At 36.5% G+C, this 14,725-nt stretch overlaps 1 protein-coding gene across 1 annotated transcript in view; it reads left to right on the top strand.

Moving 5' to 3' along the window:
- Positions 1-14,725, top strand: part of LOC111518889 — a 75,180-nt gene that overhangs the window by 35,277 nt on the left and 25,178 nt on the right. The window contains exon 4 of the mRNA XM_047011528.1: positions 5,995-6,035. The gene's annotated coding sequence lies outside the window, so the exon portion shown is untranslated. The remainder of the gene's footprint in view (positions 1-5,994; positions 6,036-14,725) is intronic.

A 14,725-nucleotide genomic window follows, 5' to 3' on the forward strand; every position in this document is an offset into this window, starting at 1 on the left:
AAATTCATTTTTTTTCCTTCTGTTAGACACGCTTATGATGTGAAACGAGGGGGAAAACTATTTATAATTTCACACCTAAAAACGAAAAATTTTGGGAAAATTGATTATGTGCCGAAGAAATGAATTTTAAAGATAAAGCAAAAATCTAAGGTACTGGGACATAAACATTTAAGAAGAGAAAACTCTTATGGGAAAAACTCAAATAAAAGTTCTTACTTCTACTTTTGCTTGTTGTCTGCAAATGAAAATGAAAATGAAAATGGAATTAAGCACACACACACACACACACACACACACACACACACATGTATGCATGCACAGGAAATGTGCAAAAGGGCGACTAAATATAAGAGTTATACATATATGTTTTTACTTAGAGACACCCAAGAACAAAACCAAAACCAAAAACAAAAACAAAAGCGAAACAAAAATTGAAGCATCTAAAAAAGTCCTTGCACCAAGTCCAGCCAACAAAAGCAAGTGCAAGTGAATGAGAATGAAAAGAGAATAGATGTCTGTCTGTCTGTCTCTCTGTTGGTGTTGGTGGGAAAGGATTCACTTTGGATTTCTCCACCATTTGCAGTCCCATTTGCCAGTTGCCCCATTCTGAATCTGTTGTGAAGTCAAGTCAACTGAAATGTGGCATTTATATTGTTAAATTTTCATCCAGAATTTGCTGCTTTCCCACTCTCTCTCTCTTTCTCTTTCCGTGTGTGTGTGTGTGTGTGTGTGAGTGTGTGTGTTCTTTCATTTTCAGCAATTGCAATTGCATTCCTTAAATATTAAGGAAATGTTTTGTTAGCATAAATAACTGCTAAATTTATTAGTTTTACTAGGGGGAGGAGACAATTCCTTTTATTTTCTTTTTTTTTGGTCTTGGTTAGAGAAAAACAAAATTAAATTGCACGCAGAATAAAAAGGGGGTAAGTGAATTATTAAAAATAAACCACAGCTTTTTCTAGTACTGAATAGATATATATATATATCACTCTTGCTCGATTCTAATCGTTGTGCAATGCAAAATCTAGTTAAATATTGACCTAGGACAAATAGTCCTTTTTACCCCCGTTTTTGTTCTTGTTATCTTTGTTCCTTAAGTTGATTTGGGAAAGTGGTTTTGCGTGCTCTTGAAATAATTCCTCTTGATGATGCCATGCAATGTATTAGGGCCCCTTTTGGATTGAAACGAAATGCTGGGAATGAGGCCTGTGTTAAGCATATGGTGTTCGGGTCCTGCGTGACGACAGGACTTTAATCATTGAGAGAGACAAGTCTGGCGTTGCCAACATCTTTCGTCCCGCTCTCTCTCTCTCTGTCGTTTGCTCTGTCACTCAGTCAGCGAATGTGTTTTGAATTATTGCGCTGTAAATTCAAAAAGGATGATGCAACAACAACAAAAGCAACAGCAGCAACAGCAGCATCAGCAGAAAAGAATTGCAAAACAAAAGGATATTGTGACAAGGATTTATTAGAGGCTATAGAGAAGTACGAGGATGGGGATACCAGACTGAAGTCAGCCATTGTCCATTGCCCTTGCCTGTTTTGTTATTTTTTTTTTTGCCCATTTATGAGTTTTGCAGGGTTGATTTGAGGTGCACAGAACATAGCAACCGATGCGGGTCTCGTCTCGTTCGACCAGCCTCCCCTCAGAAGTGTCAAAGCGCAATTAACGCAGAGGGCAGAGAGAAACTTCCGATTATATATTTGTATCTAGATACAACCTCAATTTCAACTCCAACTCCTGCGTCAGAGCTCAGACTAGTCTCATCTGCGATTTATTGCGTTCAATCCATTTTGCCCTTGTCTTCTTTTAACCCTTTTTCTTTTGCCTAACCCTTCACTTTAATTGCAAACATTTTTCGCATTCATATTTCGCATTTTCTGGTTTTCAATTAAGCCATCAAATTTTTGGACCATGACAATTTTAGAAGTCTGTTTATTCAAAGTTAGGTGATCGTTGAGTGAATATAAGTCAAATAAGCTAAAATTCAAATGATCGCATTGAAATCGATGTAGGCCACAAAACGATACGAAAGTAGAATTGATATCGATTCAATTTTAAAATGTTGTCAGACCTTAATATTAAATATTCTAGAAATTTTAAAGATGTTTTTACCTCAAGGATTTGTTTTCTTTATTGTTGGTTGCTTTATTAATCTTTAAAAGAGAAAATGGCTTAAAGATTGACAAAAGTTTACAATTTTCTATTTGCAAACCGAAACGAAACGTAACGAAACAAGAAAGAAAAACTTTTTATGCCATTTTCCATGTTAACTTTCATACACACACACAGATACATTCACACACACACACACACCCAGGGAAATTCTTTTCAAACAACTTTTCTTACCTCACCATTGCGTCTCACCTGGGCTAATAAAGAATGTAAATGGAGCAAATTGCTTGGCCGAAAGGTAAAATTTCATAAATTTTATGAAAAGGCCAAGTAAGTGGGTGGAAGCTATACAGAAGGCCAAGCAGTATCCTGCCAAACAGAAGGAGAGGCGGGGGACTGAAGGAAAACTTGGGGAAACAATCGTAAAAATTTGCGCTGTGTCATTAATCTGAGGTCCAACCTTCCACTTCCCGTACCAAGAGCAAGCAAGTTATAAAAGCGTTTAGCCTTAATTGTTTGCCCAATGTTAAAGGTTATGGTTATTTTCCACCCTTCCTTCCCCTCCCCCTCACTTTACTATAAGACTCCTTCACCTTCACACCATTGATTTCGATTTGTTGTATTTGGTTTAAGCATTTTCTTTTACTTTAGTCGCTTCTTCATGGCACTTTTTTTTCTGCGCTGTCATCGTAAAAATCAAAAACTTGATTCAGTTTTTTTTTCCTCTTCTTTCCTTTCTTTCTTTGGAATGAAAACGGTTTTTTAATGACCAAATATTAAAATAAAAGGTGCTACCTTTCTCTTCTCTCTCACTCTCTCTTTCTCTCTTGCTCGCTCTGTCTTTGTTTCGTTTTTATTTAATTTTTTTCTTCCTTTTCTTAAATGGTCGTTTGCATGGTGGCCTTTTGTTTATGACCAAATCTTGGCGGGGTCTTATGACACTTTTCATTTCTAATGAAAAATTAAATTAATGAACGCACATTTGGTTGATGCTAAAGCACAATGACCAACCAGATCGCTCCCTACGATAAATAAAAAGGGCGTGGCCGAAAGGAGAGGGTGGTGTCGTCGGGTGGGTAAATCCCATTTCCTATCCCTCACCCTTCGAAGGAGGAACTTTTTGCCTCGTCTTCAGAGTAGGAGTAGAAGTGAGGGCAATTAATTTTCAGCAAGTGCAATAAAACTTTCTGCAGCATATTTCGGGTTATCCTCTCCGCCCCTCTTTGGCACCACCACTTTCCCTTCATTATGTGGTGTCTGGCTAATTCGGTTTGAGAGCGCCATGTTCTGGTAATAACCAGGCCATTAAATAAATTAGTCAAATGTTTTTCCTGTTGCCAATTATATGTGAACTTAATGGCATTGAAATTGATGCGGCATAAACGGAAACAAGTTACCAAAGTGTAAGCATGAGTGGAATTAAATTTCCAGAAAGGGAGGGACTCAATTCAATCAATTAAAGAAAATCACATTCATTTAGATCTTAGATACGATTATATAGTTTCAAGATTTTTCGCGAGATTTCTCATTTGAAATCCTTTTAAATCGAGTTTAAATCATTTTGTCTGCTTGGTTTCTTTTTTTTTGCGCTTTAAGCATTAAAATGATGCTAGACATCGAAATCCATCTTAGACAGACCAAAAAAGGAGACAAAACGAAAAGAAAACGAAAAGAAAATTTAATAAATTCATCATCTTTCATTTAGTAGCACCCAAGTCTGTTACACTGTCTAACAAAACCAAAAAAAAAAAAAAAAACAAAACGTAAGAAGAGGTATAAAAAAAAGTATGTGCAAGAAAAGAATGAAAATCATCGTGAAAAAAAACCCAAACAGTGCAGACAACGGGAGTTTAAGAGGGGGCAAAAGACCCCTTCGTCTCATCAACATGACAGGGAATGGACCTTGGAGGAGTTTCCCAAAAATTATATATATACAAAAAAATGAAAGACGAAAAAAAAGAAGAGCCCAACGACAAAAAAGAAGAAAAGACGAAAAAAAAAGGGAAAATCGTGACTGTCATTTCAACGAAGCGAAGTTATTTTTCATGACAAAGCAGAAGAAGGCAGATGACTCCCTCACTCTTGGCTCACTCCCACTGCTCCGCCTCTCCTCCCTCCCTTCGATCCACGCTAAATAAAGGGGGTAAGAAGCGGGAATGCCAGCGTTAAAATACCTTTTACTGGCACATTACCAACCGAAACTTCTTTTTACCCCGCCGTCAGCATCACAAAACCCCTCAACCCACCCAACAACCGCCCATCGACCCACCGAGGCATTCCGCGCGCAACAGAAAAAGAAGTGCACTCGTTGCTGCTGTCGCTGCCGCTGCCGCAGTCGCCGTTGGCGTTGGCGTTGACGTCGCTGCGTTTTATATGAAATTATTACGAGTTTCTTTTTTTTTTATTTTTGGTTGTACAAAATGTCGTTACATGCCCCATATCCTTTTCCCTCAGTTTCTTTTTCATTTTTGTTTGGGGTTCATGGTGGAAAATTTTCTTTATTGTTATCAGTCCAGGAAGTGCACCGTGAAACGCACATACATATTTTTATTTATATCGGTAACGATATCGGTTGCAATCAGAATTTAGAATTCGCTTAAAATGAACATCAAAAAGAACATAATTGTGTGAATAACCGAAATTCATAGGTATGTTCAAAAATGATAGCGGTAATAGAATTCGGTTAACCCATGAATATATACATATATCAGTTAGTTTAGTCAATCGATCATCAGTCGGTTAGTCGATTCATTTCATTTTTTTCTCTTTGCCAAACAAATGCCGAATGACCCACAAAAGAATCGTCTAGACTTGTCACACAAATGCCACAGAAAAAACCGAAAAAAGAAGAGCCACGAAGAAAGACTCGCCAAAAAGATCGCATTAAAATGCTATAAAAAAGAAAAAAAAAAAAAGAAAAAAGAAAGAGACGACAGAAATTACTTTTATTTTTTATATATATAAACATATATATTTAGACTGGCCTTTCAACCGCTTTCTCATCGTCATCATCATCAAGAATCTAATAAGCGTGAAATAATTGACATTTAAGCAAAGCTCACGCACATAGACAATGGAGCATCCTCCTCCCTTCCAGCCGCCGGTTCGTCTCCCCAGCCACACACACTCTCACACACACACACACACACTTCTCCCACCTAATCGGCACTCTTCGAGCACTTCTTCTTGCTTGGTGGCTGGCTCTATGGCTCTATGTATGTCTAACTGTCTGTCTGTCCACCAAGTTTTGTAGGCCAAGAATCATGACAGATGACCGCACGTACATTTCACGTTTTCACGTTTCACGAAATGGATGAGATGGTGAAGACGACGGCGCATGGTGGATGGAGACAAACGGAGCCAACATTTCTGGGTCATGAACCAAAACCAAAAAAAAAAATACAACAAAAATTGTGAAAAAATGAAATTTAAAATAATGAGTTGGTTTTTTTTTTGTTTTTTTTTTTTATTATATAGATACGAGTATAGAGCTATAGAGAACTCCCCTTTTTCCCACTCATCATTTCGTCCAGCACTTTATGTCGTTGCATGTGACACCTGTGTGTACTTAACAGCCACAGTCCGAAATGTAGGCGTGGGGCCGAGGGCGTGGCCTATTTGTCAAGACGCCAAAACGTGATGAGCTTACTAAAAACTCAAATTGTTGTTTTCTCTCTATACAAAGTTTGTCTATATAGGGAAGTTGTTAGTAGTTACTTAAGAATATGCTTGATAAAGTGAAGGTCATTCGAATGGGCTATAGTGGAATGAGATGGGATGAAGCTTAGAGTGGAAAATTATATGTAGATATACATATATTTAAATCTTTAACATTTAATTAATCAATCTATTAATGTTTTCTTTGAAATCTTTTGCAGTTCAGCGAAACGCACCTCGTCCAATGTCCACAGCTTAAATGGTAAGTGCAAAGTTCGTTGTATAAAATATATGTATATAGCCACTTCTAGTATCCATACGAAAACCAACTAAATTGCTTTCCAGCTCATTGCAAATGACAAGGCTGAGAAGGAGTTAGTAGGAAAGAAGCTTAACCTATGAATCGAAATGAATGCAACTACCTGTTTACTGGGATTGAGTGGGTTGAGGGAAGGCCCAGTGAATGCAAATAGACAGATAGACTTTATCCATTTCCTACCTCTCCCTTAGTTCATTCTGCTCATGCTTGCACTTTGTCCACTCTTGAATGGAATGTAATGTAATGGTGACTGTCCAACATACACACACACACACACATACTCACATATAATGGGGTATAGTTTAGCTGACTAGACTGACTGACTAGTCAGTCAGTCATGTCATACAAATGTGCGACATGGATCTTTGTCCATTTCAAATGGTCGGTCATCATTATCATGACATCGACTCCTTTTCCTCATCAACAAATTTTGCTGTTTCAATTTGTATTTTTGTGCTTGCAAAACATTTTTCGCCGCTTTGTTGTTTTTACGAGATGTTAAATCCAATTGTTGCCCTTTCCCCTCGTTTTGTGCTGTTGCTGTTACTGCAATTTTGCGGTTTTTTTTTTTTGGGTTTTTTTTTGACTTCATAGATGAACCATCAAAATTGTGGGGGCAGCATCATAATGAATTTCAAACCGGATTTGGTTTTTGCATATTAAAGTGAAAAAATAGAAATGTCCAATGGCATATAGGGAGAGGAGAAAGCGAGGAATTACTGTGTTAGATTGAAGCTTGACATCGGGGTCACCCATTTTGCATTTCCTACAAAATGAATGGAAACAATGGCAAAGGATACCAAACTAAATAATGAAATAACTCAAGAATCATCCTTGAGTTGACTGCAATTAGCTCAAAACAATAGATAAACATCTGAAATAAGAAGAAAAGAATTTAGTTAATCGTCTAACAATAAATTAGTCTCTTTCTTTGCACTTTACACTTGCTTCCTTCCATTAAGTTGATTAAATATTATCATAAGCTGGAAACAATTGTTCCAAGCGTTCAAAGATGTATTCCCACCAGGATCCCTTGGTGGTCATTCGTTCATTCTGTAAACCACACTGTGCAATTATTTGCACAACTAATAATTCACTTTAGTGAATTTTCATTTTGGGTAAATATTGAAAGAGACACAAACAGACAGAGAGACAGAGAAAGGGAGACTAAGTGAAAGGCAAGAGGCGGCAGAACATGAACTCATCATATAAAATATTGAATCAGGTGCCATCCCTTTGCCAAAATTTAGTCGATTGTAACAGTGGGGCAATATATATATGTAGATACTTAGTTTATTGTGCCCCTTCGTCTATCTATTAACATTTTGTTTGTCAATTGAAAATGTTGCTAAAACTAAGCTGATTAACTTCTTTATTTTTCTTCTTTTTTCTTGTTGTCGGTGTGTATTTTCTACTAAAATTGTTTAGATAGTAATGTTTATTTATTTATTTTGGTTATTAGAAACATTTTGACTTGCCCCCGGCCACTGACTAGAGCCAACAAAAGAAAGCTAAACAGAAACAAGTTTCAATTTCAATGAATAATGTTTAATAATTGTTATATCTAAATTATGTAGTAATACAAATAAATAATTATGCAAGTTTCTTTCAAGGACAAGTATTCGATTCAAAAATAAATGGATTTAATTGAGCTCGTGACGCCAAAAACATTTGATTCAACTTCTAATGAATAAGTCTTTGCTTTCAATCAATTTTCATTTGATTGAACTCACTTATTAATTTGCATATCAAGTAACTAAATTGTTGACATTTTCAATCAATTTCGTTCAATTATAATTGAATTCTCTTGTCTTCTCTCTTTCTAACTTGTTTCTCACGCAAAACAATTGTCAATTGATTGTAGATCAAGTTCAAAATTGCCTATCAGAGCTACTTAAAACAACTGACCAAAATTTATGTTAAACTGTCAATTTTAAACTGTGCTTTCAATTAGCAAATTAATTTGCTACGAAAACAGAGAGAGAGAAAGAGTGAGATGAACATGCTGAACGAGCATGAGGGGTGGAAGTGGGTAGAAGCCAGCGTCATTCACCTTCAAAAACAATGTCTATTGAAGCGGAAAAACCAGTAATTAAATAGCTTGCCTTTTTCACTTTTTGTTTTTTTCTCGCCCACTTTGTGTACTACATACTTTTTTGTCTATGAAAAAGTTATGCTACTAGCTTTTACTTTAACAAACAAGTCAACTTCAAGTCAGTCAGACAGACCGACCGAGCACCAACCAACCAACCAAGCGACGAACCAATTTGTAATTGAAACTTTCATTTTCATTTTTCACAGTTTTCTTCTGCTTTTTTAAATTTTGTGAATGAAAAGAAAAACCGGTGGGCGCACCTGAACCCCCTCACCTTTCCATGGCTGCTGCTAATGACAACACAACCTGCTCTCTGGGGTCGCTTGACAATATTTTTGTTTTGATATGTTTCAATCGACATGTCGAATGTCAGTTTCAGACAAAAATTATGGCAATAAATCCAAATTGCAATTATGTTGAAATTTTTTAAACGAGAAGATTGCAAATGGCAAAAGCAAAGAAAAAATATCAAAGAAGCTAACTTCGGCTATGCCGAAGTTTATATACCCTTGCAGTATACTTGGCAATAATATTTTTCCTTTTTGAAATTTCTTTCCCTGCAACTCAATTCATCAATACACAAACAAAATATTATTTCTCTTTTTACCACAAGTTTTTCTTCTTCCATCATTTTCTAAGCAAAGCACGGCACGCATACACATACAGTTCATGTAGCGTTGCGTCTGTGTGTGTATGCGTGTGCTCTGTTGATTTGATGATGGCAGTAGTAGGCAGCAAGCAGCGCTGCCGGCAGCGTTTGAACCGATTTATATTGACTGTAACTTGTGTTCTATTTATCGGATCAGATTCAAATTTTGGGATCTGAGATTTTATATCTATTACTATCATATTGGTAAATTTCATGGGGATACTCCAATTTTTGCAAAAATGTTTCTTCTAGAGCTATATGATATAGTGGTCCGATCCCAAAGATTTTCATACTTTATCTCACCCGGGTAAAAAAAAGCTCCCAAAAAAAATTTCATCCCGATAGCTCTTAAGATGGCTGAGTAAAACGCGTACGCACCGACGGACAGACGGACAGACGGTCAGACGGACAGACGGACAGACGGACATGGCTATATCGACTTAGCTTCTCATGCTGATCAAGAATATATATACTTTATGGGGTCGGAAACGTCTCCTTCTGTGCGTTACAAACATCTGACCAATTTTATAATACCCTCTGCAAGGGTATAAAAAGGTAAACACAAGAAAGGTGAATACAATAGGAAAATGAAAGAGTTTTGTCACATCAACAATACTTTTTTTTGTCTTTAAGGGGTTTGAAATGTGAGCATAAAATTGAAATTAAGTCAAAAAGAGAAAGGGAGCGAGAAAGGGGAAAAGCGGACTAAATGAGATGCCAAAATGAAAATGAAACATGCAATTCACAAAAAGAATAACCCAAAGAAAATTTAAATTGAAAATGTTTCAAGCAGAAATTAAATGTCGAAAATGAATAAGAAAAAATTGCAAAAAAAACACTATATAAACCATAAAATTCTTAAATTAAGATTGAACTAAAGTTCCAAAAAAGTTTATTCGTTAATTAAACTAAAATTAAGAATTAATTTAAGATTTAAAGCTTATGGGCATTTCCCTTAACTCTTATTGTTAGTTAAAACTTAAAGGATCACATTTCACATTTATTTGAGTTACACTTACTTGTTTCAAATGGTATTTGAAGTTTAACTTTAAGTTTAAAATGCTGAATACAGTTCGAAATCAAAATGTTTCCCACGCTGTTTCTGTCAGTTAATCAAGCAATTGCTAACAGGTGATATTCTGCCCTCCTCACGGTCTCTGTTTCTCTTCATAACCATGTTTTAAGACTGCTGAACAAATTGGTTTGAAATTTGATGATGACTTCAGGTAGCTTCCGCTGTTGCCGTGTCGTTGTTGTCGCACAAGGGTGCAAAAGTTGTGCAACGAGTGGAATCATAAAACAAAAAGGGAAAGAGACAACCGAGCAACCGAGGAGGCATACCCGGGTACGGGTACGGGTACGGGTATGGGTATGAAGCTAATGAATGACATGCCATTCTAATGAATGGCAAGCAACCTATGCTCCTGGTTGGTTCTGTTTCTATACTTTCACATGTATCTTTTACCTGTCTGTGTGTTCAACCTGGTGGTTCTTGCTATACAAATCAATGGCAAAATGATGAAATATGATATTTTGTCCTCGTCGCTGGCGTTGTCGTTGTCGTTGTCATTGTCGTTCGACATTGTCTCTATATAAAATGCATTTAACGCTAGCGAAACTTGATATGCACCTAACGGGATATAACATACACATATACATGTATTCATTATACATATAGAGTGAGATGGCAATAGTGAAAGAGAGACTGCTTCCAAATGCTTCACTTAAACTTGTCAAGCGCAATAAATTACGCATACGTCGCATAAGCCAACGAACGTTCAATGATAAATACAACAGCAGCAACAGCTACAACGACGACGACAACAACAACGGCAGCAACAGAAAAAAAAATTGACTGCAAATGAACAAAAAATAATTAAAAATGCATTTTTCATTAAGGCATTAAAGTGCAAACACACACACACACACACACGCACACTGAGACAGAGACAACAAAACTCTCACGGACAGCCAGACATCCCATTCATTTATTTCATTTATCTTGGGGTTGGCCTGGACTGCCGCCTGCCTCATGCCTCCTGGCTGCCAGCTCATTGATTACAACGGCCAAACAAACCGACTTAACTCAATTCAAAGTGCCAGCCCACTATATAGAGATGTAATTTCCAAAGGTTTCCCTGGAATGCCATACAAGTCAATTTAGATAGCAAGTGAGATTGAAATAAATTCGCATAGTTACCTAGCTTTCTAGGCTTTCAATTGAGTTAGAATATATATACATACATTTATTTAGTTGGATAATCCACTTTAAAGTCACTTTTTGGCAGGGGTTCTGGGAGATCTGAATGGAAATAGAAAATTTTGAAAATTTGTATACAAATTCTTAAAATAACTTGAAACTTGAAAGTTTTCTCAGTTTATTATTTAAAGCTCCTGGAAAACCCCTTAAGCTAGTAGTAAATTAAGGAAACAATAAGAAAACTCTGAAAACTATCGACTGTATAATGTATGCAAAAATATTAATCCCCTCACGATGCCATCTCTATGTATGGACCACTCCGACTCCCATTTTTGTTGGACCTGCGTTTATGTCATTTTGAAATTATCATTAAAGCATTTTTTTTTTCAGCGACGAAACGGCAATTGGGTTGGGGGGTTGGGAGGCAATAAATTGAAGTTGGGTTGGGGTTTTTGGTTGGGAGTGAGCACAGATATGACCACTTCATTTCTGCGATACAGAGCCACACAGTCACAGAGCAATAGTAACAACAACAACAGCAACTCTGTTTGCCGGTCCGTCGGATCGTCATTTGTTTGGCGGCTTCAAGAGGCTTGCGGCGCGTGACGGTCATTGAAACAATGCGCGGAAAAACGCGTGTAATTAAAACAATAAAAAGCAGCAACAACAATAACAGCAACAACCAAATAGCCAACAGCCACTAGCAAAATGTTCAGTTAAGTTTTAATTTTCACAAGTGTGAAAAATACTATTGAAAAGGCCCCACAAAGACCGTGCGCCCGGTCGAGGCTGAATCCCGGATCGCAGCAAACGAGACATTTCCGGCTCAACAGAAGCAGCTAAAACACAAAAAGAAAAAAAAAAATTAAATAAAACAAAAAGAAGTAATTCATGTGAAAGGAATTTTGTTTAAGCAAATGTCATTATTATTGAGTCAGACTTTGCCAAAAATATGATCGAGTGTCAACAGGAGAATATTTTTTGACATTTTTCTCTCATACTCGGTTATTATTATCTTAAATGTTAAAACAAAATCATCACAAACAAACAAACGTTATAATTAGCTAGAATCAGGAAATGTAACAAGGAAACATTTTTGAAGTCATTCTGCTAAAAATCAACTTGATCAACAAGTACCAAGTACAAATACTTGAAGAAAAGTTGCAGTTTTCATTTGAAAATTTGTTTTCCACTTTGGAAAACCACAGCCAACTTAAACTTAAACCAATTGATACCTTCAAGTTGTGTGCCTTCAATTGAAAATTGCTTTAGTCTTGGCAACCTAACTAACTTGAAACCAAAAAGTGAATGGCTTTTGCCACATTTTCTCAGTCACTCATTCAGTTAGCGATCGATTGTTTCTAAGCTGCCCCGAAAATGAAAGTAAAATTACGAACCAAAAATCGACAAAAAAAAACCAATTTTTTTTTTTTGGCAATACTTTTGCTAGTCACTTCTGCCATGATCTATGGCTGCTGTTGGTTATGCAATCGTCGCCAATCGAACTGAAGCAACTTAAATCTCCAATCCCCAGATGACAATGATGTGTCACATTTCGAATCGGAAGTGGCCAAAATGGCATAAAATCAATTTTCATTTTGATTTGGTAGATGCCACACAGATGTCGATGGCTGGAATGGATGATGTCGCCGATGATGTCGCCGATGATGATGATGATGATGATGGCTACAGTTTAGGCAAAAGTGAAGTAATCAACAGTAAACAGAGCAAAGCAAATAAACTGATGAATGCGAAAAGTAAAGAAAACCAACAATAAGATACAACACGAAGACCAACATGAAGAAGGCAAAGAAATGCCAATCATGCGCGCTAATAACAAAATACAACGAAGAGGACACCAAAGCAAAACAAACTAAAGACAAAGATGATGATGATGATGATGATTATGATGGTGATGAAGATGATAATGATGATTGGATGGATGATGGCAAGATGGGAATGAAATTATATAGACCAAGAGAATGTACGGGGGAGAGAAGATGCTTTAAAGTTGAAAGAGGGGCACAGCGAGGGCTGTGGCTGTGGCTCTTCAAACTCCAACTTGGAGTCGTCGGAGTCAGACCCCGGCCCCGGCCAGATATGACGAAAATCAATTTAATGCAGTGCAATCAAAATGTTGAAATTGAAGTTAAAACAACAATAACAACAACAACAGCAACAGCAACCAGAAATCATCATTGCTTTGATTAGGTTGCATAAAATGTTTAGAAATGGACGACGAAACATTGAAGTAGCTAAAAGTGTCATGAAACTATTACCAAAAGATGTTACCTAATCTACAAACAGACAATAACTTGTTTCAATCAAAATGGCAAATGCGAGAGGGAGAAAGAGAGAGAGCGAAAGAGAGAGGGGAAAAACAAGTACACAATTTCAATTATTAGTTCGATTTTTTTTCCCCCCCATATGCAGATACATATTCTCATTAACCTTTTGAGCTTGTAATGATAACATTGACATTCAAGCAATTTTCATGCAAACTACAATTCGCTACAAACAATACCAATTCATTAGGAACTACGAAATTGCCCTGACTATTTGTGGAAAAACTGTTTGATAAGCCAAATGAAGCAGTGAAATATTCTTAAACAACTTTTTTGTGATAACATTGACATTCCTTTGAAAGAGAACTCGATTGTCTTGTATCGATTAAACATTTCTTTACAAGTGCAACAATAAATGACGCTCAAAGTCAATGGAATGCAACTTGTATTTGCCTAATCGTATATTAAGATTCAATTTTCCAACAAATACTATGCCCATTTCACACACTTTCAATTTATAGCAGAGAAATATTTACATATACTAGACATATATGTATGTATGTATTTATTTCATCATATTTTGTGTTTTTGATGATGATTGTTGGCTGGTTGACTAACTCAACCCCCCGTGACATTCTCTCCCACTGAAAGTTGCGTCAATCGCTTCGGAGGGCCCCTTTCTTTGGCGTGAATGTTTTGCGCTTTGTCACACAAACCAAAAATTTACATAAATGATCCATTATAAGTATTAAGATTATGATATGCATATAATATTTGGTGTCCGGTCCGTGTTTCCCATTGCCCAAACACTACGTAAATATTTCAACTTGACTGACCCGATGCTACCTACACCTTCACTTTCAGCTAAATGAATATCTAAATGTATATATATATCAAGAGGTATGTGTGTGTGTGTGTGTATACCAACTATTTTTATATACGATATTTGTACATGATGATTTTTTGATGAATTCATTTAATGAAGGCGTGCCAAGGCAGCAATCAATTCAATTCAATTCAATACAATTCAGTTTTTCTCTGTTTTGTTATTTTTGTTTGACTAATTACAAGCTAATTAAAATAATAACATTTTCAATTTTGTTAGTTTAGAATTGGACGATTGAAAGTTGTTAAGCCTCGACCTTTTTGTCGCTATGTCAATGAGTAATCGTTAAACATTTTGTGTTTTATTGCGGAAATCATTCAGTGAGGCATTTCTCCTTCATTGCCTTTATGTATTTATGTGCGTATTTTTGGTCAAATTAACAATTAATCGATATAAATTAACACATTTTGCGTTGGCCGCTGCTGCTGCTGCTGCCAATCGATGGTTATGCCCAGAGGGAGGGGCTTTTGACTTTAATGGCATGCTAATTCCAATTGCTGTCCCTGTTTGTTGATTTA

This window comes from Drosophila willistoni (assembly GCF_018902025.1).
Source record: "Drosophila willistoni isolate 14030-0811.24 chromosome XL unlocalized genomic scaffold, UCI_dwil_1.1 Seg142, whole genome shotgun sequence".
Lineage (NCBI taxonomy): Eukaryota > Metazoa > Arthropoda > Insecta > Diptera > Drosophilidae > Drosophila > Drosophila willistoni.